This window comes from Musa acuminata, chromosome BXJ1-4 (assembly GCF_036884655.1).
Source record: "Musa acuminata AAA Group cultivar baxijiao chromosome BXJ1-4, Cavendish_Baxijiao_AAA, whole genome shotgun sequence".
Lineage (NCBI taxonomy): Eukaryota > Viridiplantae > Streptophyta > Magnoliopsida > Zingiberales > Musaceae > Musa > Musa acuminata.
Genome location: NC_088330.1, coordinates 17,013,419 through 17,038,336, shown reverse-complemented (window position 1 = coordinate 17,038,336; position 24,918 = coordinate 17,013,419). Strand labels below are relative to the sequence as shown.

General features: G+C 40.7%; 1 pseudogene; it reads right to left on the bottom strand.

Moving 5' to 3' along the window:
* Window positions 1-12,953: 12,953 nt before the first annotated feature.
* Window positions 12,954-20,595, bottom strand: LOC135649896 (type IV inositol polyphosphate 5-phosphatase 3-like; annotated as a pseudogene).
* Window positions 20,596-24,918: the final 4,323 nt, after the last annotated feature.

Sequence of the window (24,918 nt, the reverse complement as noted above, 5' to 3'; positions counted from 1 at the left end):
GAAACCCGATTGAACTCATTTTTGTCCAAAGCGCAAAATAAGGCATTCATAGCCTTTGCGTTTAAAGAAAAATACTTCTTCTCTAAATCCGACCATTCGTTCGTCGGTTTAGAGGGAAGTTGAAAACCGTTTTCAACGATATTCCATAAATCCAGATTTAGAGAAATCAAGAAAACTCTCATTCGAGTTTTCCAATAAGTATAGTCCAATCCGTTAAAGAACGGTGGACGAAAGACCGAAAAGCCCTCTTGAAGAGCCATTTCTCTCGGGTGTAAATCCGAAATGAGAAATACCCTACTCTGATACCAATTGTTAGGATCGAGAGCACTAAGAGGGGGGGGGGTGAATTAGTGCAGCGGAAATCTTACAGCGATTAAAACCAAAAGCTGCGTTCGTTCAATAAAAACTATTATGATGCAAAAGCTAATTCTCAGTTTGTATCTAAGTGCAGTTTGCGTCTAAGCGCAGATTGCGTCTAAGCGCAGTTTGCGTCTAAACACAGTTTGCGTCTAAGCGCAGTTTTGCGTCTAAGCGTAGTTTGCGTCTAAACGCAGATTTACGTCTAAACTCAGATTTACGTCTAAACGCAGTTTTACGTCTAAACACAGTTTTACGTTTAAACATAGTTTTACGTCTAAACGCAGTTTACGTCTAAACGTAGTTTTACGTCTAAACGTAGTTTTACGTCTAAACGCAGTTTACGTCTAAACGCAGTTTTACGTCTAAACGTAGTTTTACGTTTAAAAGTAGTTTACGTCTAAAACACAGTTTTACGTCTAAGCAGAATCAAGACGTAAACGTAAACTGCAAAGAAACTTGTTCGCAGAAATCAGTTTGCAGTTATAAACAGAATCAAGACGTAAACGTAAACTGCAAAGAAACTCGTTCGCAGAAATCAGTTTGCAGTTATAAACAGAATCAAGACGTAAACGTAAACTGTAAAGAAACTCGTTCGTAAAAGCGCAGAAGACAGTTTACAGTTATAAATAGAATCAAAACGTAAGTGTAAACCGTAATGTAGAGATCGTACGAAAACACCGATTTACGTCTGGATGCAGATTTGAAAAGAACAGAACTTAGAAACTTGTTCGTAAAAGCGCAGAGAGCAGTAGCTATGTAGGAGGTTTGCAGTAATGATAAAGTGCTCAAAATGAAAGCAAACCAGAGATTTAGAGTGGTTCGGTCAGTCTTGACCTACTCCACTTTTGGCTTCCTCCACCGACGAGGTCACCGACGTCAACTAGAAGCCTTCCTTCAATAGGCGAAGGCCAACTACCCTCTTACAGATTCACTCCTTTTGACGGGCTTAGGAGACAACCCTTACAGAAGTTTTCTCTCCTCTCTTTACAACTCAAACTTGAAGAATAGAAAGAGGAGAACTAGCAGTTTTGAGCTCTAAGAAACACAGAAAGATAGCAAGATTTCGAGTGTGTGTTCTGTGCTTTCAGTGCTGAATGGGTGGGGTATTTATAGGCCCCAACCCAATTCAAATTTGGAGCTCAAAACTATCAAATCCCGGAATTCCGGGATCAGGCGGTTGCACCTCCTGACTGGAGAGGTTGCACCGCCTGGCAGAGCTCGAAGACTGAGCCCAGGTGGTGCCACCTCTTGACAGAGGCTGTTGCACCTCTCTGCCAGAGCTCGAAGATTGAGCTCAGGCGGTGCCACCTCCTGGCTGGGGAGGTTGCACCACCCAGTCTCGCTGGGAGGCTTAGCCTAGGCGGTGCCACCTCCTGGCTGGGGCGGTGCCACCTCTTTCACTATTTCAGCTCACTTGGTTTGGCTCCAAACTTGGCCCAAACCAGTCCGAACTTGGGCCTAATTGACCCCTACTTGGGTTATAGGATTAACACCTAATCCTAACCCTAATTAACGTGCTAACTATGATTTTAAAGACATTTTCTAAGCTATTACAAAGTCCGCAAGTCAAGACTTCTTCTGGCGAGCTTCCGGCAAACTTCCGGCGGTCTTCCGATGAACTCTCGGAAACCATTCTGCGGACTCCCGACAAGCTCCTAGACTTCACGATTTGATCTTAGCGAGTTCCAACGAGCTTCTTCGGCAAGCTCCGATCTTTCTCGGCGAGCTCCGCGAACTTCCAACGAACCTTCCGGCGAGCTTCCGAAAAACCCTTCGGCAAGCTCCCAACTCATTCTCGGCTAGTTCCGGTAGCATTCCCGACGAACCTTCGGACTTCCGTCGAACTCTCGAACTCGCAACAAATCCTTCGCGCTTGACTCCGACACTTTGTTTCGCTTTATGTCTTCATCGTTATCATAGTTAATCCTGCACAATTAAAACAAAACTTCAATCGAGACAATTAATCCTAAGCAATTAACCAAGTTGTCCGGCATGTCATTGGTCCCTCGACGCTTCGTCTGATTCTTCGGCGCATCGTCCTCTCCAGCGGCCTATTGCCCAATCGGCCAGTTGACTCCGCAACTCCGATATCCTTGGCACAATAACCGCTCTTCTTGGCCCGATGCCCGAGTCCACTGCCCGAAGCCTTCTGTCGATACGTCGATCGATCTACCGGCCCGACGTCCAATCTTCTGACATGTTCCTCCGGCACAACATGATGTTCCTGCTTTAATTGTCTCATCCTGATCAAAGCATCCTGCGTCACTCAAAACGCATATTAAATCATAAACATATATCAAGTAGTTTCATCATCAAAATACGAGATTCAACATTCTCGACAATAGACCAAAGCTCAAAGTCCATAGAAATGAGGAAGATCCTCATGCGAGTCTTCTAATATGTGTAATCCGACCTATTAAACAAAGGTGGTCGTGCAATAGAATGGCCCTCTTGCATGCCGGAGTGAGCCATCTCTCTTGGGTATTAAACCAAATATGAGAGATAACCTTGCTCTGATACCACTTGTTAGGATCGGAGCGGCACTAAGAGGGGGGGGTGAATTAGTGCAGCGGATTAAAACTTCGGTTTTAATAAATTCTTTAGTACAATAAGAACGGAACTTGAAAAGCTTAACTTGAAAGCGTATTCTTAAAGTTGCGCAGCAAAGGTAATAAGGAACTAAAGCATGTAAGAAGATTTGCAGTAATGTAAATGGCAATAATGAAATGCAAACCAGAGATTACGCCGATTTTAGAGTGGTTCGGTCAAATGACCTACATCCACTTGCGAGGCCCCTCTTCGATGAGGCTCCCACCTTCCACTAGCAAATCTCTTGAAATGGAAGGGTGAATACCCCTCTTACAACCTTTTACAAGCAGTTCAACCTCTTACAAATTTTCAATAAGAAAGAAGGAGAACTCTCTAGCAAATTGAAAACAAGACTTGCTAAGACTTTCTAAGACCTTTCTCTCAATCAAAATGCTTCTCAAAAAGTTATAACCTCAGCTGAGATTTGAGGGGTATTTATAAGCCTCAAGAGGATTCAAATTTTGGGCTCCAAAATTTGAATTCTCTTTGGGTTCCCGAATGCTGGAGGTGCCACCGCCCAGCCAAGGAGGTGTCACCGCCTAGCTCTCGGGTGCTGGGCGGTGTCACCGCCCAGCCAGGCGGTGCCACCGCTTGGCTCTCCGGTTCGCTGATTTGGCTTGATTTTAGCCCAAACCAAATCGAACTTTGGGCCCAGTTGGCCCCTAACCAGGACATAGGATTATCTCTTAATCCTAATCCTAATTACAAGTGAACTACATAACAAAACACATCCTAAGCAAGTTTTCTACCGCGAACGTCGAGTCTTGTTCCGGCGAGCTTTCCGACGAACTTCTTCCGACGGACTCCCATCAAGCTCCCGAACTTGTGATGACTTTAACGAGTAGCCGAGCCTTCTCGGTGATCTCCGTGAACCTCCGATAACCTCTTCGGCGAACTTCCGAAAATTCCGACAGGTTCCCGATTTCTTCTCGGTTGGTTCCGGCAGCATCTCCGACGATTCTTCGGACTCTTAAACGTCCATCGAACTTGACTCCGGTATCCTTGCTTTATGTTTTCTGGTTATCGTAGTTAATCCTGCACACTTAACTCAATAATATGGATTAGATCAATTAACCCACCAATTGATTATATCATCAAAATCCGAGATTCAATAGTATCAACCTTGCCTTTTATGAAATTATTTTCAATGAGAAAAGAACTAAGTCTCTCATACCAAGCCCTTGGAGCTTGTTTTAAACCATAGAGAGCTTTAGTTAATCTAAACACATGATTAGGGAGACTATTATTTTCAAATCCAGGAGGTTGTTCAACATAGACTTCTTCGGAAATAAAGCCATTAAGAAAAGCACTTTTAACATCCATTTGAAACAACTTAAAATTATTACTACTAGCGTAGGCAAGGAGCATCCTTATGGCTTCTAATCGAGCCACAGGAGCGAAGGTTTCTTCATAATCGATACCTTCTTCTTGGTTGAAACCTTTGGCCACTAATCTAGCCTTGTTTCTAACCACGATACCATTTTCATCTTGCTTGTTTCTAAAGACCCATTTAGTACCAATAACTAAATGGTCATTTGGCCTAGGAACAAACGTCCACACCTCATTTCTCTCAAATTGATTCAATTCACCTTGCATTGCGATAATCCATGAATCATCTTTCATGGCTTTATCAACACATTTGGGTTCAATTTGTGAGAGAAAGGCGGCGTTGGCACAAAAATTTTTAAAAGAAGATCATGTTTGAACCCCCTTTGATGTGTCCCCTAAGATTAGCTCCTTAGGATGAGCATCTACATACTTCCAATCCTTGGGTAGGGAAATCTGGGAAGTGGATGCATCCAAGTTGCCAGTTGGAGACGGGGTTTCATTTAAATTCAAGGAATCAAAATTAACATCATCATCAAGATCATTTTTCCTAATTTCGGAAATCTCATTGAAAACAACATGAATGGATTCTTCAATAATTAAAGTTCTTTTATTGAAGATACGAAAAGCTTTAGAAACCGAAGAATAACCAAGAAAGATTCCTTCATCGGATTTAGCATCAAATTTTCCTAAGTTATCCTTTTCATTCAAGATAAAACACTTACACCCAAAGACTTTAAAATATGAAACATTAGGTTTTTTGTTATTCCATAACTCATAAGGAGTTTTGGTGAGTAGGAGTCTTACTAGAACTCTATTCAAAATATAGCATGCAGTGTTTACGGCTTCGGCCCAAAAATATTTGGGTAGGCTATGTTCATTCAACATGGTTCTTGCCATTTCTTGTAAATTTCGATTTTTTCTTTCTACTACCCCATTTTGTTGAGGATTTCTTGGAGTAGAGAAATTATGGTTGTATCCATTGAGTTCACAGAATTCTTGAAAATCATGGTTTTGAAATTCTCCACCATGATCACTTCTAATTGACGAAATCATAGAACCCTTCTCATTTTGAACAAGTTTACAAAACTTGGTAAAATATCTAAAGCATTCATTTTTCTATTTTAAGAAGTAGGTCCATGTATATCTGCTATAATCATCAACAATGACAAAGGCGTATTTGCTACCTCCTAGACTCGATGTAGAGATTGGTCCGAACAAGTCCATATAGATCGATTGTAAGGGCCTAGAGGTGCTTATTTGATTCTTAGTCTTGAAACTACCCTTAATTTATTTACCTAATTGGCAAGCATCACATACATTATCTTTGATGAACTTAATATGAGGAATTCCTCTTACAAGTTTTTTAGATGATATTTGAGTGATTAGTTTCATGCTAGCATGACCTAATCTTCTATGCCATAGCCAAGCATCCTCATTCAAAACTGAAAAACACATTTCATTACACAAATCATTTATGTCAATAGTGTATACGTTATTTTGTTTTAATGCAATCATGGACATGTTTTTATGTGGTTTTTCAATGATGCAAGCATTAGATTCGAATTTGACAGTGTATCCTTTATCACATAATTGACTAATGCTCAAGAGGTTATGTTTTAAACCATCAACTAACAAAACATCTTCAATAACGAAGTTGGATTTGTTACCTATGGTTCCTTTGCCAATGATTTTACCCTTGTTGTTGTCTCCGAAGGTGACATAGCCTTCGTCTATGCTAGTGAGCTTAGAGAATTGAGATGGATCTCCGGTCATATGCCTTGAGCATCCACTATCAAGGTACCATCTCTTGCTCCTAGCTTGCGATGGTGTGGGTTTCTACAAGAAAGGATGATTTTTAGGTACCCATTTGCTTTTGGGTGCCTCAAAGATAGATCTACATTGTTTATCATGTTGCATAGAGTTTATCATGGTTCGTTTAGGAACCCAAGTCAGTTTGTTTGGACTTATTTTCTTGAATGGACAATAATGCGTCTTGTGTCCAAATTTGCAACAAAAGTTGCATTTGGTTTGGTGTTGAACATGTAAGATGGGGCCTTTTATGAAGGTGGTTGGATTTAGGTGAGGACTTTTCACAAATCCAATTCCACTCCTTTTTGGAACGTGACCCTTGTTTGCAAGGATCATGTTCAATGACTTGCTACCAACCTCGAATTTCTTCAAGGTGTCCTTAAGTAACAGGTTTTCTTTTTGGAGAGTTTCTAGATCATGGCATTTGATACATGAATTTAAACTATCATGATATTCAGTTTTTAACTTATCAAAATCACAAGTAAGACTATCATGCTCCTTTTTTAGCAATTTGTATTTTCTATTGATAATCTTGCATTCATCAAATAAGTCATGGAAGGCATTTAATAATTCATCGAAAGATAAATCAGCATCTAATAAATTTGTTACCTCTTCTCCGATGGCCATTAAGGCGTAATGAGCAACTTGCTCGGTGTTAGACTCCTCTTCTTCGGATGCGCTCGAATCATCCCATGTTGCTTTGAGCGCCTTCTTCTTTGTTGTTCTCTTTTTGGCTTGGGGACAATCACTCTTGTAGTGTCCCGGCTTTTTGCACTCATAGCAAATAACTTGGTCCTTCTTGGGTTCAAGTTTATTTTTAGTGTCATTCTTAAACTTGTTTCTTTTAATGAATTTTTTAAATTTTCTTGTTAGAAGTGTCAAGTCATCGTCATAGTCCTCATCACTTGAGTTTTCTTTCAAGTGGTCTTCCAAAGTTCTAAGTGTCATATCCTTCCTGTTCTTTGGAAGGATGTCTTCTTGCTCTTCATAAGCTTTGCAAGTCATCTCATAGGTCATTAATGACCCAATTAGTTCTTCAAGAGGGAAGTTGTTTAGATCTTTTGCCTCTTGAATAGCAGTGACTTTAGGATCCCAACTCTTAGGAAGGGATCTTAGAATCTTATTTACGAGCTCAAAATCCGAAAAACTTTTTCCGAGTCCTTTTAGACCATTGACGACATCCGTGAAACGGGTAAACATGTCGCCAATAGTCTCACTCGGTTTCATTCGGAAAAGTTCGAAAGAGTGTAACAAAAGATTGATTTTTGACTCTTTCACTCTACTTGTGCCTTCATGAGTCACTTCGAGTGTGTGCCAAATATCGAATGCAATTTCACAAATAGAAATACGATTAAACTCGTTTTTATCAAGTGCGCAAAATAAGGCATTCATAGCCTTTGCATTGAGAGCGAAAGCCTTCTTCTCCAAATCATTCCAATCGATCATTGGAAGAGAAGACTTCGAAAAATCATTTTCGACAAGATTCCAAAGTTCAACATCCATAGAGATAAGAAAGATCATCATTCCGGTCTTCCAATAGGTGTAGTCCGTCCCATTAAACATGGGTGGACGTGTAATAGAATGGCCCTCTTGGTTTCCGGCGTAAGCCATCTCTCTTGGATTTTAATCCGTTTGAGAGTTAACCGGGCTCTGATACCAATTGTTATGATCGAGAGCACTAAGAGGGGGGGGGTTGAATTAGTGCAGCGGAAAACTTTCTGCGATTAAAATCGAAAGCTGCGTTCGACCGATAAAAACAACTTCTGTATGAAAGTTGATACTAATCAATGTTAATGTCAAACTAAGCAGGTAGTTTGCAGCTATGATGAAAACCAGAATATCGGCGCAAACTGAAATCCGAAGTTCGTACGAAGAAACTGATTTACGTCTAAATGCTGATTCGTAAATCACTTGATTAGATAAGACGCAGTTTAAGCAGGAGTATAAAGGCAGTGTGCAGTATTGGTAAAGCTCAAAACGTAAATGCAATCTGCAATATGATGATCATACGAAAAAGCAGATTTACGTCTAAACGTAGATTTACGTCTAAACGCAGATTTACGTCTAAACGTTGAAACTTGTTTGTAAAATCGCAGAGGGCAGTAACTATTGAGAAGTTTGCAGTGAAGGTAAAATGCTTAAAGGAAATGCAAACCGAGATTTAGAGTGGTTCGGTCAATCTTGACCTACTCCACTTTTGGCTTCCTCCACCGATGAGGTCACCGACGTCAACTAGAGGCCTTCCTTCAATAGGCGAAGGCCAACCACCTTCTTACAGATTCACTCCTTTTGACGGGCTTAGGAGACAACCCTTACAGAAGTTTTCTCTCCTCTCTTTACAACTCAAACTTTGAAGAACAGAAAGAGGAGAACTAGCAGTTTTGAGCTCTAAGAACCATAGAAAGACAGCAAGATTTCGAGTGTGTGTTCTGTGCTTTCAGTGCTGAATGGGTGGGGTATTTATAGGCCCCAACCCAGTTCAAATTTGGAGCTCAAATCTGTCAATTCCCGGAATTCCGGGATCAGGCGGTTGCACCTCCTGACTGGGGCGGTTGCACTGCCTGGCAGAGCTCGACGACTGAGCCTCTGGGCGGTGCCACCTCTGTCAGGGGCGGTTGCACCTCTCTGCCAGAGCTTGAAGACCGATCTCAGGCGGTTGCACCGCCTGACTGGGGAGGTTGCACCGCCTGAAAGAGCTCGAAACTTGAGCTATGGCGGTGCTACCTCTTGACAGAAGAGGTTGCACCGCCCAGTCTCGCTCGGAGACTGAGCCCGGGGCGGTGCTACCTCTTGGCTGGGGCGGTTGCATCGCTCAGTCTCGCTGGGAGACATAGCCTGGGTGGTGCTACCTCCTGGCTTGGGCGGTTGCACCTCCCACAGCAATCAGGGTCCGAATGGGTTAATCCATTCGGCCCAATTTGATTCTTTCAGGGGCCCAATTGCCCCAAGATTAAGCTAATGGGATCACCTCCCATTTCTAACTTAATCAATGTGCTAACTATGATTATTTCCTAAGACATATTCTGTAGCTTGCTCCGGTGCGTCAATCGCTTCTTCCGGCGAGTTTCCGGCGAACTTCCGTCGATCATCCGACGAACCCTCGGTGATCCTCCTGCGGACTTCCGGCAAACTCCTGGACTTGCGACGATCCACTTGGCAAGTTCCGACGAGCTCCTTTGGCAAACTTCTGGACTTCTCGGATTTGTTCCCGTAGAACCTCCGACGACTGTCCGAACTTCCGTCGAGCTCTCGAACTCCCAACGTGATCATTGTCATGACTCCGGCACAACTCCTGCTGCATGTCTTACTTTCATCGTAGTTAATCCTGCACACTTATCTCAACACACAGATTAGACAAACAAATGATAATTGACTTCATCATCAAAATCCGAGATTCAACAATTTTAAGGTCCTTGGCCTCTTGAATGGTCGTAACTTTTGGATCCCAACTCTTTGGAAGGGATCTTAAAATTTTAGTTACTAGTTCAAAGTTAGAAAAACCTTTACCAAGGGCTTTGAGTCCATTGATGACATTTGTGAAACGGGTGTATATGTCTCCAATTGACTCACTTGGTTTCATCTGGAAAAGTTCATAAGAATGCACAAGAATGTTGATTTTGGACTCTTTCACTCCGCTAGTGCCTTCATGAGTGACCTCAAAAGTTCTCCAAATATCAAAAGCCGAATCACAAATCGAAATGCGGTTAAAATCATTTTTGTCAAGTGTACAAAACATGTGAATGATTGGTTACGTCATTTGGGCTATCTAATGCTTCTAGCACTTTCATGAGATTTATAAATCACATACTTAAGCCATGTATTGAGACTTTTGTTGTGGTTTATTTTGATGACATATGGATATACAATAAGAGTGAAAAGAAGCATATGAATCATCTTAAAGAGATCTTTCTTATTTTGAGGTAACAAAAGCTTTATGCTAATATAACGAAGTATGATTTCTTTACTCCTAGTATTGTATTTTTAGGGTATGTTATTTTAAAAGATAGAATCATGATGGATCAAAGTAAGGTAAAGGCTATTCTTAATTTGCCAACACCTGCTTCATTGTATGATGTGAGGAGTTTCTATAATTTGACTTCCTTTTATAGGAGATTCATCAAGGATTTCAGCTTTATTGTTGCTCCAATCATTAAATGCCTAAAAGGCAATAAATTCAAGTAGACTAGTTAGTTTGATGATGCCTTTGAACTATTTAAAATGAAAGGTGACTAAAGCTCCTATCTTAGTTCTATCTAGTTTGGACAATGTGTTTGAGGTTAAATGTGATGCCTTTAATGTGAAAATTAATGCTATTTTGAGTCAAGATGGAAAGCTCATTGCCTTTTTTTAGTGAGAAATTGAAGGATATAAGAAGAAAATATTCTACCTATGATAAAGAGTTTTATGTCATTTATCAAGCTTTCTCTTATTGGAGTTAGTATCTTCTTGCCAAGCTATTTGTCCTATATTCTGATCATAAGGTATTAAAGTTCATTAATTACCAACACAAGCTTAACAAGAGGCATACAGCTTGAGTGGAATTCTTATAATCTTATAACTTTATAATCAAGCACAAATCTAGTGTTCAAAACGTAATTACTAATGTAGTGAGCATAAAACATTCTTTATTATTAGCAATGGAACTCAAAGTAGTTAGATTTGAGACATTCAAATATCTCTATGAAAATGATGTGGATTTCGACTCAATATGACAAAATTGTAAATCAAGTTCCTTTCAATAATTTTCTATCTTTGATAGTGTTTTTTTTAGCTAATGACTTGTATGTTCCATCTTGTTCTTTGAGACAAGTAATTCTAGCTGAAGCTTAGGTAGTGTTTTAGGAGAAAATTTTGGTAGGAGCAAGACTCTAGCTTTTATTCAATCAAATTTCTATTAGCATAATATGTTCAGAGATATGGAGAGACATGTAAAGCAATATCGAGTGTATCATTTGGTAAAAACAAAAAGTCAAAATTCTAGTTTGTACACTTCATTGTCAATGCCAAATGCTCCATGAGAGGAAGTGAGTCTTGATTTCTTTTTGGGACTACCAAGAGCTAAAGGAACAAAGATTCTATCATGGTTATTATTGACAGATTTTTAAAAATGTCTCACTTTGTTTCCCGCAATAAATTAAATGATGCATCTCACATTGCTGATTTGTATTTTAAGGAAATTATTAGATTGCATGGTATTCTAAGAACTATGGTGTTTGATTGAGATTCAAAATTCCTTAGTTATTTTTTTAGAACTCTTTGGAGGAAGTTGGGTACTTCTTTGAATTTTGGTAGCTCGCATCATCCACAAACGAATGGGCAAATTGAGGTAACGAACAGAAGCTTAGGAAATTTGCTTAGAAACTATGTTGCCAAGAACATTAAGCATTGAGATCTCATTCTTTCACAAATTGAGTTTGTCTATAATCGTTCTATGCATCATAGCATTGACAAGAGTCCTTTTGAGGTTATTTATAGTGCTAATCCTATTAGTCTTTTAGATTTAGTCTCTCGTTCTACAACTAAACAATTTAGTGGAGATGCTGATAAAAGAGCTAAGCAGATAAAGAAGCTGCATGAGGGTGTTAAAGCAACCATTGAGAAGCAAAATGAGAGGTACATGTAAGCTGCTAACAAATATAGAAAACATGTGAAGTTTAATGCAGATGATTTAGCCTGGATTCATCTAAGGAATGAGTGATTTCCACTAGGCAAATTTAGGAAATTGAAACCAAAGGTTGATGGTCATTCAAGGTGCTTAAGAGAATTGGCAAAAATAGATCGAGCTATTGAAGATTATATAGTGTCCCTAACATTTAATATGGCTAATTTAAGTCCTTATTATAATCATGTTGATGAAACAAACGAGGACTTGAGGACAAGTCTTTTTCAATCAAGGGAGATTGATACGGAAGTGCATAATTTGCTACAATCAACTCGTGTGGACCTTACTGATCCTATGGTATTCTCTACAGCCCATAATTTTGTCTCATAGTATTTTACTTAGCCCACTCAAATATGATAGCTCATAAACATAGTCCTTGGACAAAGTTATAATTGTTTCAAAATGATTTTTCTTCATGACCAAGGAATATTAAAGGAGTTAGTTACCAATTGTAAAATATTTAATTTCATAATTTCCTATGCATGAAGGGTTATTTCATGCACTAATACTTATGGTGTTTAGGGGTTAGAAAGAAGTTTAAAATTTGATTATATTGGTAGAAGCTCTCTTGGAGTTCTCTCTTAAATTTTGTATCTCTTGAATGTTTCCTTGAGTGGTGATTCTTTTGTTTTCAGTTCTATATTTGGGTGATGATTTTTTTATATTTATTTATGATTTTAAATTTAGTGGTGAGTTTTTTTTTTATTTTATCAAATTATTATTATGAGTTTATTTTTTATTTAAAAAAATTATTCCAATAAATACAATTGAACGATCGTCATTCTTTCAAAATTTATCATGTATTATCTCCGTATCAAAGATATATGTGATGGAAGTTTAGGAGACATGTGAATGATCTTTATGAATTAAACAAACTGATAGTTTCATATTATATTTTATTATCATATTATAATCATATAACTTTTGTGATGTTATGACCTGTGAGCTAACTGACATTTGATATTATAATTTATTACCATATTATAATCATATAACTTTTGAGATGAGATGTTTCATATGTAACAAAGCAACATGTCTCAACAAAGCTGACTTTTGAGATGCACTTATTCATCTATATTAAAACATTCAGATTGATTAATGTATTATTATACAAGTGATATATTTTAAGTTTGAATTCACACGTTAATAATTTGATATAATAAATTTTTATTTTATTTTTTTATGAAATAAAAGCGGAAGAGGATGAAGTCCATATGGCTTCGTCACCGACGAAGAAAACCCTTCTATCATTTCTCCACAGCATCTAATGGTGCCAAATTCGTAACAATTTTCGAAGGCAACATAACACAATTGAGAAGTCTGTTGGCTCTCATAAAGAAAGAAAGACAGAATGACGGAAAGAAGGACGCAAACAAATGCCTTGTCCGGACAGGCAGCCATCAGGGATGGATGCCACAGTTGCTTGCTTGCCCCCACCTAAGCAACCCGAGGCGGAGAGGGGCCCCGAGGAAGGGTCTCCGTCCCGACGGATGCCGCCTAAAATAAGCCAGAAACCGCCCAATTTCTAGGTCTCATCCTTCACACACCATACATATTGTTAGATAATTTACATATTAATAGATAATTAACTTTGTCTTTCTTTACATCCCTTTTCCTGCACTTCCATTTTTGGCAAAAGAAAAAATCATTCTCGGTTGTGAAGTCTGCTGTTTCAGTTCCTTGGCAATGCATCATTATGCCTTCCGAAATTGACAGTAGTACTTGGTTATTATAGACATTTCCATCATGATAAATGTGCGGATGGTGCAGACAAATTGGATTAGCACGCTTCCTTCCTTTTTTTTTTTAATGCTGGGAACTAACCTCTCCTACGCCCAACCAGTTTCTCCATTATCAGCCTCTGAGTTCAATTGTTCTTCTACCTCTGCATCTGTGAATGTGAGAGCTCGCTGAAGTTTTCTGTGGCAGAAAACCTCAACCTCAGCCATGAAAACAGCTGTGACAGGACGGTGATCTGAAAGCCTTAGCTCAAATCTTCTGTAATCTAATAGCCTCATGCCCTTACCAAATGAAAGAATGCGGTCACACCTGAAAAACATAAAGAATTATCATGTACCTAAATATCCCATCAAGCACAATATGTCAAGGAAAAAAGGAATAATTAAATTTATGATTCCTCAAATATGCATCTTGTTAAAATTATGTCACATCAAAATAAACAAAGAAAAATAGAACATCTGAGACTGCAAACCTTAACAATACTTTGACACCAACATGTTCGTGTTATCAGTTATAGAAGCAGCTTGAAAAGGTAATCAATATATTGATCAGATCCAACATAGTTATAGCAGCAGAGGAATATATAATAATTATTTTCAGCATATATACCACGCAGGGGTCCTTCTTCCACTCTTTGGATCCTCCCCAATGTACTTTTCTGAGTTTAACTCGTATTTGTAGGTAGGAGGAAAGTTTATAACACCTTCTGACCACCCATCAAATGCACGCCCTTTCTTAAGTTCGAGTCTCAACTGCAATGGTGTGAAGTTGTGAGTTGGTTAAACCAGTCTAATTGACCAATATAAATACAATAATGCTTTAAATAAAATAATTCTGGTACAATCTGATCAGTATCTCAACTCCATATTACAGAGAGGATGCATAGACTGCTTTTCAAGGTATGCCAGCAATCACATTATGCAAATTGAGACCTCTTCTACTACATAGCAATTCTACCATTATATATTATCCTCTGATTGAGAACCATCCAATTTTGTCTATGCAGATCATAGATATTGCAATGATATCCCTGAAAAAGTTAATATGGTTATTTTTGGCAAAGTATTACGATGACTGCTAACCTAAGCTTTTCAAACAGTACAGCAAGTTCCATCTAATTTTTTCTGATATAGTGGTTATTTTGAAGACAGAGCAAACTGTTAAGCTTTGTACCAAAAGGAAAAGAAATTTTGCAATTTTGCAGAGCAATATGTATGTTCTGGCAAAGAGTAAAGATATTTCAGTGTCATTCTCATTCATAACACATAATAACTCTTTAACGCATAAGAAATAACATGACATTTTATGCCTCACATATTTTCATTCAACAAAGTCCACTCACTAGTTTTATCTTAAAGAAATTTTAAAATGTGTAATAACAAAACTGCCAAAATTTAATCTGTCATGCTGAGAAATTTTGCAATTTGCATCAAAAACTGAAAATTAGGAATTGAATATTCCAAACCTTGGCATTAGAAAATTTTGAGACCTAGATGGTACTTTTTTTTAACCCCACCCTGCATGACTCTTTTTTCCCATGGAAGTTTGAGCTTTCTCTGTTATTATGATCCTGAACCATGCTTAAAATTTGAGTACACTTTAGAGAAGCAGTAACTATGTATGTGATCTGAATATAATAATGCTGGCTGCAAAAGAAACATTACATGTTAAGATTTATCATTTAGATCCAGTTATATCAAAGACAAAAATTTGCTCACAAAGCTTCCTTTTTATCAAATGCCTCCCTTCCATCAGAAAGATAAATTTGTTGAAAATAAAAGGGCATGGTTACTATTTTGACTGTGGTCCTGTTTGAAGTGTTTGGAAATGTTTGCTAATTGGCTCAAAAGCCTGTTTACCAGATAAGCCACTTAAGGCAGCAATAAGGTCAGGGTGTCTTAAATAGAGTATCAAGGCTATATATGAAAATATGATACAACTGTTCAGCTTGTTCTCATTTCCAGTTCTCTGAGGTATGTCTCGATGAAAGAAGAATTAGGATGCAAAAGTATGGTTGTGCCCAAAATTTTCTTATTTTTCATATAAACTCCATTATGATAGATTCTGGTTAATAATGGGATACATGCTAAAAGAAATCATCATAACCATGCTTCTAAATGAACTAAGTTTGACTTGACAGTTCAAGATGCAAATACCTTCTCAATCAACAAAAACATTGGCAGAATTAAAAATCAGTCGAATTAAAATATACTTGAAAGCAAAAGAAGCATAATAATAAGAAACAGAAGATTGTTTACCTGGTCCTTCTCAAATAATTTAGACCATTCCTTTCCGGAAATCAGTTTGTGAGTTCGATCGTACGACAAGTTGATGCGGTAATTTAGATCCCCCAACCAGATAATTCTTCTAAAAATATTTGCAGTACATAAATATCAGAAACATCAAAAGTGTTTAGAAGAAGTGTACAAAAACAATTCAAACTTCAATGCAAAAGAATAGTTGATACACAGAAAATTTGCAGACAGTGAATGATACCTTCCTCTCCTAACCTTGCATATTGTAACTACAAGAGCTCTCCCAACTCATATCAGTATCTGAAACTACAGACCACAGATTGGAACATTTGGGCTACCTTAAAAAGCATCTACATTCTTTTCTATGTCTATGATGTCTGAAATGGTCTTAACAAAATATATAAAAAGAAAATATCGCTTCATTTCATCAGTTTTTATGTAACAGAAAAAGAAAATTTGTTAGGTCTCACTTCCATTCAATTGCAACATTTAGACTATCATGGAAGCTCATAAGTATCAAATTGTAAGAGAATTTATAACTTCTTTACATGGAAGTTGAATTGCAGGTAACAAACTAAGGTAGCATATAAATATTTTTATAATACCTAGTCAGATCGAAGATAAGGATACAGACACCATGTGATTATGTATCATATGTTGAGGGATGTTTGGTTTACTTACTCATGATCAAAGATTGTTTTGGGCATTCCAACACTGGGCACTGAACTGAATAATGTTTTCCTTTGAATTTCTTGCACATCAGCATTCCTTCGAAGTTCATCACCATTATTTTCTCCCGAAGTTAGGTGACTACATATAAAGCAAAAAAGTGTCTGATATATAGACATGCTGACTGATATTGATCCCTGGAGCATAATTAAGGGCACAAGGTTGGAAAGTTGCTATCTCTGTGATAATCAAAATTTTAGAACCCAACAAACAACATGCTGATGATATACATAATAAAGAAAAAATTGTGGGAGAGCTTCATATGATTGAAATTTGAAAATCATTTAAAAATCACGAGGAAAAAGAGACAAACTAAAATCATTGTTTAGTTCAATGTGGCCTTGGACCAAATTCTTTAGAAGCCAGTACATTTGAGCTACTCACATGGTATGTGTTCTAAGGTATACCTCTATACATCTGGAGCAGCTTCAACCAAAATATACATTACCCTTATGACAGCCAGAAGATTCCAATCGTAATAATTTCATTTGTTACATTGATGATATCTTGTGATTTGTCAATTTGTCTTAAATGCATTTATTAAACTTTATATTCAATTGTAAAACTTACCTACATAAGTGAAATATAGGGGCAACAAAAATGAGAAGTCATTTCATTTCAATAACCATTCAGAAAGAAAATATGACAATTCGAGCATCAATCATATCAAGACAAAATTCCCAGGCAGGAAAAGGTGTAACACATAAACCTTGTTGCCTATATAGCCCATGACACCTACTCCAGCAGTTGATACCTTCAAGTTCTGAATACGTCTCCGGAGGCTTCTGCGGACCCATACTGAAAGATAAATTCCAACCATTTGCTTGCTTATAATCCGTACAAAAGATGATCTCTTTTTTCTGTTTACAACAGTTTCCAGATCTAGTACAGGAATCACAAATGGGTCTGATGAGTCATTATTGTCTCCATGTAGAGGTTTGAATGAATTGCATGCTTTAAATGATCTAGCTGGGTTTAATGATTTTGGTTTTGATGTATCCATACTGTGTTGGGATAACATATCCAATGGTTGTTCTGGCCAAATCAAGCCTATCATTTCTGAGCTGCTTAATGTCTTGGTAAGCTTGTTTTGTTGACTTACAAATGCTTCTGGAGTTACTTCACGATTCTTAAAACTCAAATTATGGGAAAATATATTCAAGGGATATTGCTTGTGAACATTTTCTCCTTGTGCACTTTGATCTGCAATTAAAGGGGACTGGGGTGCTAAATTGCATTTTGGATCATCTCCTCTTGCATCAATCTGATCTTTGTTTAACAGGAAATTGAAGGATTGTTCATGGAATTGAATTTCCTGATCACTCTCACTATCTGACTCGGACAACATCTCATCCTCTATGCCAAGGGCATCGTCACTCTCACTATCTGAATCTTGATGGTGAAGGAGGATCACTGTAGCATTTATATTTTGCTTTAACTGGTTGAATTTTATTTAGTGTCTCACGAATTATACGTTCCCATCTTTGAACAGGACGACTGTCCTCAGCACCAAAGACATTTCCAGCATTTAGTGGAACAACTTCCTGAAAGCTGCAAGAAAAGGAAGCCCAGTATACTAAATTATAATAAAAGAATACAAGTAAACACATGATAAAAAAAGAATAACTGGAAATTAAATAAATATAGACATTTAACTTAAGAATCATATTCTGGAAGAGTGCATACAATATTATTCTATGTTCCACCCATTCAAAAGACTGCTAGATATGTCCAAAATATTAAAACATGCAGCCAACATTACCAAACAGCAGACAAGCATCAAAACTTACCTAGTGGACATTTAACCTTAGCTTTTGGTTCTGATTTGTTTGGTCGTATAAACAAAGATTGGTTGTGAATTTTTCTGAATCAAGAATCTTGGAAAATGGTGATTTTACCTCCCATAGAAGCCATCATATTTGTCATTTTGTTTATCACATTCACTTTTGTAGTGACTTGTATTTTTAAATTCTGTGTAAAATAAGTGTAGCATCCATACAATTATTTCCTTATAAAAGAACTATTTTTGGTGCTAATATAAAGGCTGCAAAATTACAATCTACTCAAGGCATCATCTCTGAATCAGGTGTTGCTATTTTTTGTACAACGTTTATGTGTAGGTGCAATCATTGAAATGTTCATATTTGTGGAATGGTAGCATGACCCATCAACATCTCTAGCACTTGATAACATCTCATCACTTGTTAGCAGTAATGTGTTAGTGCAGTGGTGTGTCAACATAGTAAAGAACCATGACTCTATCTGTGGTATACTACTTATTCCGATTAAATGCAACTCTGAATTAGAGGGATTGGTGCAGCTTATCCAATTATTCGATAGTTCAATATTTATCTCAGGATCATAGCTTTAGGGTTATTAGAATTTACCCGAGCACATATATATCAACTGGCTCCCCCATATCCAGCCAATCTTTGATGTTTAAGTCATCAGGTGGAAGTCTTCCCCCGACATTCCATGTCCCCACACAGATCCTACATCAGCCAAACATGTCAGAAAATGCCTTTGATTCAAATGCTTACTACGCAGGCAACCATTAAATAAACTATAAATTGTGGGATAAATGAGTGATAACCAGGAGCACTTGATTTTTTCACCAAATACAAGGATTGGTTTTCGTCAAGCATGTAAATACATATGGATTAAATTGGCTTGGATAACAGAAATATGCCTGAGTTCTTTGGTATCTATATATTGCGCACGAAGGGTCTCAGATTTTCGTCTTCGTGACCTGCACGGAATGCCTCCAATGCGGTTATCTGTGAGTATACAGCCACAAATTAACCATTAGGCTTGCAGGCAAGAACTGAACTTGAGAAGATAATCAAATGTGTAGAAACCTCAGCGGACCGTTTTATGAATAGCCACATGTATATGGCCACAAAGTTTACCATCAGGTTTGCAGGCAAGAACTGAACTTGATAAGAGAATCAAATGTGTTGAAACCTCAGCATATCATGTTATGGGGATGGATGGCTCAAACAATAAATGAGGTCAGAATTGGGCTAATGCTAGAACATTACCAATTGATTCCAATCTGTTACTGTCCAATTCCAAATGAAGAAATGATTGAAATACAAAAAGGACATAGATGCTACACAGAATTATCAGAACATGCACACAGACACATATACGTGCACACAGACGAAGAGAATGAAATCCCGAATACCAAAACCATAACCGGAAAACATGAAAATTTACCATTCGTCACCGCTTCAAAGCCACCCAAGTTCCTCTCCTCATCACGCAATTGACGCTCCCAACCACACATTTCTGCAGTATACCGACGCAAGTCGCAGAAGAAAAGGCAGCAAAATGAGCAGCACAAACCAGAGAATAAGGTCAAGCTAAAGTTCATCGTGGAGTGAAAAAAAGGAAACCATTTCTGGTAAGCCAAGAAGAACCTTGTATAACAAAGGAAGTAGACAGTTTCGTGGGGGGATAAAAAGATGGAGAAAATAGGAGGAAGAAATCAGCAGATAGAAGTCGATCAGCACGAAAAAAGAGATTTTACGTTGAGGAGGAGAGACGATCTGACAAAAGAAACAGGGCACAAGTAAGGGGAAGGATGAAAAAAGCATTTCAACACAGACCTTCGTACTCGAACTCGCTCTCTGTGGTGTCCCCTTCGTCGGCGCTGAAGTCGGAGTCTCTGGAACTGATGTTGAGCCATTTCTTGAGGACGATCTTGGGCCAGAGCTGCATCGCAGGTGCAACCCACAAAAGAGAGAGAGAGAGAGAGAGAGAGAGAGTTCAGTGCCGCTGCATTGTGATCTCCCCAAATTTATATGAACCAGAGAAAACGAAAGAAAAGAAGGGAATTCCGCCGTGGCAACAGCTTCTTGATGCCATTGCCACGGAGCCTCGAGGATCATGCTACCCAGAACTCTTACCTCCTTTTGCTTCTTTGATCTCTGCCTCATTTTCGAGACAACGGAGAGAGCCAGCGGCGGACGCGAAGAGAGCTGCTGCTCTTGTTCCCGGCCCGGGGCATCACGAAGCATTTTTCGTTTCCATTTCATAAATATTACATGTATAATCAATCACATTTAAGACCGTACGGTCCGAATTCCTGACCATGCACTTCCCAGGTCCTGGAGCTCCTCCTCCTTAAGAGCTAAGAATGCAGCGCCGAAGCCCCTTTTTGTTTGACCCTTTTGTTTTTTTTCTTAATACAGATGAACAGTAGTAAATACTGGAAGGGTGGCCATTAATCATTAAAATCGGTGATGCTCTCGTACGAGCTATGCTAACTGTAGCTTCTTAGCCTCTGGAAAGGGCTCATTTTAAGTGGATGTAAATTTGTTGGATTAGTTGATGAGGTTGACATGGAACAATAGGTGCCTGATTGAGACATTCTTTTAACATGCATCAATACAAATTTGTCATGTCGGATCATATTTGATAGAATCGACACGACACGTTAATGTCGAGCTGCTCGTCTATTTGTGAGTACAACTTGTCGGGTTGGCCTCGGGGTATGATTTCATTCTTGAAATGCTCATCTCATCATCAAAAACTAGAAATTCTGCATGCAATTGATGGACTCGATGAATCGAAGATGGAAGACCTCCGCTTGTGGTGGCAGGTAAGACCTCCAAAATGCACATCCAAGTGCTTGTGGTGGCAGGCAGGACCTCCGCTTTAAGTTCTTGAACCCCGTGGATTCCACCGAGTCGCAACAGGGCACATGGCTGACTCGCCACTTTGGTCATGATGGACGGATGACAGGCTTGCAGAGGTGGGTCTACGGCCGCCCACGGCCACCGATCCAGTGGGGGAGGACCTTTTATCCATGCATACATGACGAACCGACAGAGACGACGAGACATAAAAAGAACAATCAGTCCTGCGGAAAAAGTATGCGATGAGAGGTGATAACACATATTTTTGGCCCTAGGATACGTCATAGTTGATGTCACATGTCATGTTAGAACTCGTACCCTCAAGATACTATTCGACACGTCTGGTCCTAATAATCTCGATACGGTAACGCCCTGCACACCGAGCCAGAATCCGTACTGATATCGTGCTGTGTCCATCACGTCAATCCACGTACGACCGACCCTCTCATGATAGTATAAAGACATTTATCCCCGCCTCCAAACGAGGAGAGAGAAAAAGAGAGACTATTGACTTGCTCGTCGGAGGGGCCAAAGTCGGGGATCACCCGACGAAGGCCATTTTTACAGGAAGGTAGCCCAACCTCGGGAGTCGTGGATCGGCGCCCCCGTGGCGAATCATCGACCAACCCACCCCCCGACTCGAGGATCTAGTCGACTCCGATAACCAGCTCAATCGATAGGAGGCTCCTGACATCGACCCGTGGACCAAACCGTGCTGACTCATCAGCCACGGCACATTCATTCCCCAACACTTTTGGCGCTAGAAGGAGGGCTATGTCGCAGAAGCATCCTGCGGAGGCTTTTCCCGAGGGAGAACCGCCGACCGGTCACCCCTCTGTCGGGCCCGGAGATCCATCCCTACCCGTTCTCAAAGATGGGGGGATCCCGGCCACAATGCCAAATCGCTTCTAGCGCCTATTCAATGGCCCAGGGTGGTCACCTCTTGGACTTGCCATGGGAACCTCGGTCGTGACACCCGAGGCGTTCCTTAGCTTGACTAAGCAAGTGCAAGCGATGGCTGGGATGATGTAGACGCTCGTACCCCTCATTCCTCAGATTGTCCGGGTAGCAGCTCCCTCAGTCGATCCGGTACTGCAAGGGCCGAGCAAGGAGCAAGTCGGGATGCAAGAAGCCCTTGAGCACACGACAGACCCAAGAGGCTTGCCCAAGCAGGGCACTCCTGCACCCGACCGGATTGCTCCACCCCCCCTCCGAGTCTGAAACCATATCGTCCGACTCAGCGGATAACTCGTTCAGGACCCAACTGTCCCGGGTCAACCGGCACTTGGACGAGTTCCAGCGCGAGCTCTAGAAGTCACGGGATGAGGTGGGCGAAGGCAGCTCGGGCGGATCACCTCTCATTCAAGAAATATGGGACAAGCCTGTCCCCCTTCACCTCAGGTTACCAGCATTGGAGGTGTACGATGGCAGCTCTGACCCCGCGGAGCACGTCGCCGCATTCCGACTCAGATGGCCCTCTACGGCACATCTGATGCCCTAATGTGCCATGCATTTCTGACCACCTTCAGGGGACCAGCCCGAACGTGGTTCAGTCAGCTACACCCCTCCTCGATCTCATCCTTCGACCAGCTCGCAAGGGAGTTCAAGCAGAACTTCCTGGCCAGCGTGCAGCCCAGGCTTTCCATGGCCGCTTTACTCATGTTGTCTCAACGCGAAGATGAATCGCTCTCCCAATTTGTAGCATGCTTCACCACTAAAATCTGGGGATTCTCGGATGCTCACCCCTCTTTAATTATGCAGGCGTTCCTAACAGGCTTGAAGCCTTCAAGGCTCTTTTGGTCGCTGGTCGAGAAGCCGCCCGCAAACGTCCCCAAGATGCTTCGGCACACCAACCAGTACATCGCCGCCGAAGCTCTAGTGGCGGGAAAACGCATGGACAGGAAAAGGCCAAGGGTGGAACAATCCCGTGGAACGACCACGATAGCCCCCATGTGACCACATAGAAGGCTCGACCGACCAGAGTTGCCACTACCGAGACCATCGCCTCTCCCCCTGAACACATCTCGTACCAAGACCTTTCTCCAAATAAGGGAAAAAGGCCTTTGCGACAACCCAACCCCCTGAAAGCTACTCACAAAAATCGGTCCAAATATTGCAGGTTCCACTAAGACTATGGCCATGACATGAAGACCTGTCGCGACCTCCAGAATCAAATCGAGGACCTGATCCGAAGAGGCCACCTCGGGCGCTACCTCAAGGAACCTCGAGAAGCAACTCTGCGACCCAGGGGCTCCATCAAGAGGCAGATCGATGTCATCTTCGGGGGACCGACAGTCGGTGGCAGTAGCTCAACGGCGAGGAAGGCCTACGCGAGGAACGCGATTGAGAAACGCCCCCGAATCGAGCTCGAGCCTGAAATTATTTTCGGGCCAGAAGAGGCTGAGCGATCCCATCACGATGATGCTTTGGTAATATCCGTCTGGATAGCCAATGCTCGGGTCAAAAGGGTAATGGTGGACACTGGGAGCTCCGCCAACATGCTCTACCTTGATGCCTTCAGGAAACTCGGCTTGACCGACGAGGACCTTAAACCTATGGCGTCAGTGCTCACCGGGTTCACGGGCGACTCTATTTCCCCGCTCGGGACCACCGCCCTCCCTGTTACCATCGGAGAAGAGCCGAGGGCTAAGACGATAATGACCACCTTCATGGTAGTCAATCTACCCTCGGCCTATAATGTCATCCTCAATCGGCCGACACTCAACAAGCTAAAGGCAGTGGTGTCCACCTATCACTGGGCTATTAAATTCCCAACCCCAGTGGGGATCGAGGAGTCCCAAAGTGATCCGGGAGAAACAAGGCGGTGTTATCTTATAGCGGTGACCCTCCCAAGAAAGTCATGCCCCCGCCAAGTTACGGATGCCCAAGAAGGAGCAGTAGCGCCGGAGCATCTGGAGCCTCCTGAGCCGATCACCGAGGTACCCTTAAAAGGGAATCGGCCTAATCAGACTATAAAAGTCGGGGCAATGCTCCTCGAAGCGGATCAACTTTAGCTCATTGATTTCTTGAGGGAAAACGCCGATGTATTTGCATGGTCCCTAGAGGAGATACCCGGCATCGACCTAGGCATGACCCAACACCAGCTCAACATTGACCCAATGGCTCGGCCAGTGAGGCAAAGGCCAAGGAGATTCGCTCCCGACCAGCAGAAGACGATCAACGATGAGGTCGACCACCTTAGAAAAGTAGGATTCATCACTGAAGTGAAATATCCTCAGTGTCTGTCAAATATAGTCCTCATTAAAAAACTTAATGGAAGCTAGAGGATGTGCGTTGACTACACCGACCTCAACTGGGTATGCCCCAAAGACTGCTATCCACTCCCGAGAGTAGACTAGTTGGTCGACGGCACCATGGGATATGAGCTCCTTACTTTCATGGATGCATTCATGGGCTACAACCAAATCCGGATGGCTCCTCGGGATCAAGAGAATACGGCCTTCGTCACCGACAAAGGTATATATTGCTACAAAGTGATGCCCTTCGGTCTGAAAAACACTGGGGCAACTTACTAAAGAATGATCGACGTACTGTTCAAACACTAGCTCAGGAGGAACATGGAAGTGTACATGGATGATATGATTGTGAAGAGCAAAACCACAAGCACACACCTAGCGGACCTAACGGAAACATTCCAAACACTTAGGCGATACAATATTCGCTTAAATCCCGCGAAGTGTGTCTTCAGGGTCTGCTCGGGTAAGTTCCTTGGCTTTATCATCCACCAGAGGGGAATAGATGCGAACCTGGAAAATATCCGGGCCATAACCGAGATGCATTC